This window comes from Carica papaya, chromosome 3, assembly GCF_054855325.1.
Source record: "Carica papaya isolate Zhongbai chromosome 3, ASM5485532v1, whole genome shotgun sequence".
Classification (NCBI taxonomy): domain Eukaryota; kingdom Viridiplantae; phylum Streptophyta; class Magnoliopsida; order Brassicales; family Caricaceae; genus Carica; species Carica papaya.
In genome coordinates, this window is record NC_142311.1 from 32,176,831 (window position 1) to 32,181,380 (window position 4,550).

At 29.8% G+C, this 4,550-nt stretch overlaps 1 pseudogene; it reads right to left on the bottom strand.

The window, feature by feature from the left end:
• Positions 1 to 3,644: 3,644 nt before the first annotated feature.
• On the bottom strand, positions 3,645 to 4,343 carry LOC110819939 (protein RALF-like 33 pseudogene; annotated as a pseudogene).
• Positions 4,344 to 4,550: the final 207 nt, after the last annotated feature.

Sequence of the window (4,550 nt, forward strand, 5' to 3'; positions counted from 1 at the left end):
TGGCGCTGTCGAGCTTCAACAGCATTTGTCAGCCAATTGGCCAGTTCTTTCACTCTGATTTAGTCATGTGTGGGTTCAAAATTGAATTTCGTGCAAGATGAAAATTTTTTACCTCGTTTGGCAGTCGAAAATTGCTCCAGTGCGGCGGCGAGTGGCTGCAGTTGGCTCCCTGACAGCTGATTTATCTTCTCCGGTGAGGGGCTCTGGCAGCGAGGGTTAGGGTTTGGGTGCAGATGGGGTTATTTATACCCATCCGCTTTTGATCTGGGCCGTCCGTTGTTTTTAATCTAAACTTTCCGATCGCGATTAAATAAGAAGTGAATCTGGACTGTTCAGCGCGATTCAATCTGGACCGTCCATGCGCGATTTAATCTGAACCGTTCATACGCAATGCAATCTGGGACGTCCGTGCGCGTTTTCAATCTGGGTCGTCCGTGCGTATGGGAACAGATCTCAACCGTTCGATCGCGCGCACGCGGATCACCCACGTGACCTCCCGCATCAGCGCCTCTGCCACCTGGCGCGTTCTGGTTGGTCGGGGTTGATGACCGGGCATCTGACGTGACATAACTTTTTTAAATTACGTTTTGACCTCTGGTTTCTGATTTTTCTTTCAAAAATACCTCAAGAACCCAAATTTTCACTCATTTTTCTCAAAATTATTTTCAATTAAATGTTTAACCAATTTTTTACCATTTTTATTATTATTTTTATTATTATTATTATTAAATTAAATTAAAATAAATTCAATTCAATTAATAAATAATTATATTTATATATAAAAAAAAGAAGATAAATGTTGGGTGTTACATGGGCCTTGGGTGATTATTACAAAATTATATTTAAAGTAATTACAAAAATTATACAAGTTTAAAAAAGAATAAGAATATTTTTAAATTTGTTATATTTTTATTATTTTCTATATTACTCTTTTCACAATTAGTAGGTGTATATATATATATATACATATTTGTATAAATAGAAGTTTTATTTATTTTCTTTATTAAAAAAACTTTGATATATATAAGTGACCTAAACTTTTCAATACTTTAGTAAAGTACTATTATTTCATTTCTGTTTTGCCCTTTTCTTTTCTTTTTCTGCTAACTTGAATTTTGTATGTTCTTTTTTTGTTTTTTTTCAATAAGATGTTTTCTTTATGCTCTAAACATCACATTAAAAATAATTTGGTGGGTAAATGGAATCATAATTTGTGTCCCATCATGGTATCCCACTAACCAAATGACTTAATTGAAATCACCACTTCAATGTTCAAACAAAATAATATATATATATATACACACACACACACATATATTGTAATGTAAGTAAAGATTGAATGAATGTAGAATTTTGAATTGGGCCCTCCATGGTGGTCCTGAGGTTGATTTTTATTTATATGATTCCCTTTGAATAAATAAATAAATAAGAGAAGGGTAAAATGACAAAGGCATGAGAAGCGTTTCTGAGATTTGAATTGAATTTCAATTCAACCCATGAGATAAGCAAAGATAGCATGACATGGATGATGATTGATTTCTTCTTTCACCTTTTAATTAAACACAATTAATGTTATTTGAGACTTAGATGTTTGGTTATTAAATAATTGATTAACTTAAATTAATAAAAAAATAATTTAATTAATTATTTATATTCTAACACACCCTTTAATCAACTAGGCTAAAATCATAAATCATATATAAGACTAACAAACTTTAACATTAAATTAATTATTTTTTTAATAAAAATAAAGTTATCAAAATTCAAACACTAAACTTCTAATTCTAATGCTATTTTAAATAATTAATTGAATTAATTATTTTAAAAATTTAAATTCATAGTTTGATAAAAAAATATATAATCAATTATTTATATTATAACAATAATATATTTTTATTATTTAATTTTTTTTTTATATTTTAAACTTTATCGTATATTCTTGTTATTAATTCATAAATGACATTTTTTTAAAAAAAATTAATGAACTCAATCTAATATTTTGATTTATAAATAACATTTTTATAGTTTTATCCCAAATAATTCAATAAAAATGATCTTTAAATCAATATTTACTTGACTTTTCTTTGTTTTTCATAATTAAAATACTAATTTAAAAATTCTTTTTTATTTTAAAGTTTAGATTATATCATGTTTAACATGTTACTTTACTCCTAATACATGGGCGTCATCATGGTGGTATATTTATAAAAAAATATATATAATTATATATCAAATCTCATGTGTTCTTGTACCAATCCCATAATATTGCATTTCATTTTTTCTTTTTTAAAAAAAGCTACAGTCTTGCATAATTATGTTTAGACCACACCACAATATAATCATATCATTGTATTTTTAAAAAAAATTTATATTGCAATTTTTTTATATTTAAATATTCTAAAGTATAAAATCTTCAAAATTTCTTACTTTGAACCAAATTATTAATTTTGTTATATAATTTCTTTATGTATTCTTTTCTAATTATTAACAATTAGCCGAAAGGGATATATATATTCATATATGTGTGTGTGTATATATATATATATATATTAGTTGGCCACAGTTGGCTCTTTCCGTCTTCTTTACTTATTAGCTAGCTGGCTTAGACCGTTCGACATCCACTAATTTCCTTTTCAAAATTTAAATTATTTATAATTTGGACCTAAAACAATTTTATTTTCATTATTTTTCTCTCTCAAAAAATTAATTTTATTCTTTACAGGACACGCGACTTATGGAAATACCAAATTGGCCCCTCAATATTTTAAGTTATTCTTTTCTTTTTAAAGACTTTGACAACCTGTTAAGTGCCCATATAGATTCTTGATTGACCCAAATAAGAACAAATAAAAGTGTTATTCTACGTTATATTCTGAGACGTAATTATCGGAAATGCTGGGCCCAATTTTAAATAATCAACTTTTCCTTGCCTAAAATCAAAATAGAGAGAAGAAAAAGGACTCCACGGTAAAATTTCAAAACCCACAAATCTTATAACCACCGCCGTGTAGAAAAGAAAGTTTTTGAGTTTGATGGGACATGCAATTAATGAATTTCACTAGCCTTTTCCACCTTGTGTTCTTGTCCGCTCCTGTCTCCACCAAATTTACCAAATGAACCATATTATATATATATATATAGATATATACACCGTATAAAAATCTAATTCTACAAAATTACTGCCTTTTGAATTTGGAAATTTTAATTTCATTTGCACTAGAAAATTTTACCAACCAGGGTAAATGATTGCATCTTGTACATTATTAACTTAGCAATGAGAGTGTCTCTGTCATAAATAAAATAAAATTTAATTTACTTATGTACTTCTACTTATTTTAATTAGAAGAATGCAAAAGAGTTTGAGAAAATAATAAGATTTAGCACCTTAAAAATTTAAGTAAAACTAAAATAATAAACCATGAAAAAATTAATTATCCAAAAAAACCCAAATTTAATTTATCTAATAAACCATGAAAATTCTAAATAAAAAATAAAAAATAAGATTACATACATTTCAAATCAAATTAAAATAACCCATTACAGATTTTCATATAAATGTTTAAATAATCAAAATATAATACATTTACATTCCAAGTACAAAAATTAAATTATAATACCAATAATAATCATAAGAATTTTCAGACTTATTTCAATGTCTTCCTCCTTATATGTATAAAAATTACAATAACACAGATAATACCAGCATTACCATCAAACATACATATAGAAAAAATATCAATTAATTCTGGAATATTAAAAAAAAAAAAACTTGAAATAATAATTAAAGAGAATTAAAAAAAAAACTGAGAATATTTATTTTAAAAAATAATAAAAATTATAAATCAACGTCTGCATCGAGTAATAGCACTGCACCCGCGAGTGTAGGGGTTGGCCTGACCTCCAGGCCGGCAGTTGTAGTACGAGGCGCCTCGCCGGGAGCAAGGCACACTGTTCCTCCTAAGCGCACCGTAGCTTATGTACCTTGTGGTGGCTAAGATGCGCCGCGTGCTCTCCGAGGTCATCTGGAACTCGACCTCATCGTCGAACAGTTCGCCGCTGCCATTTCCGAAGCACTCTGCGATCGATCCGCTGCATCCCGATTGCATCGGGAAAAACCCCATCTGGTGATGGTCCCCGACGAATCCAACGACCGAAGATGACGCCGACAGAGACACGAGGACAGCGAGGATCGCGCAAATCAGCAGGACGGATGCGAAGGGTTTGTTTGAGGTTCCCATTTTCTTTCTCAGGTCTCTTCTCTTTCTTCCAAGTCTCTCACAGTTGAAGGAGAGAAACAGGTTAAGGCAGGTTTAGGGATTATAAGCGGAGCAGAATACAGAAACGCCACTGGGTTTGAGAGTTTATTATGAATTTGCCACTACCGAATTTACAATTTTGACATTGTGCGTGAACACTGAACAACTGGCTTTTGCTTGTAGCTGAAGATGTCAATCCATTCATGGGCGTAAATAAACTTTTTTGGAGATTTTACTTCTAAATTTGAAAATGTTAAAACTTTTATTAATACGAAAACGCGTTTCTAATTGTTA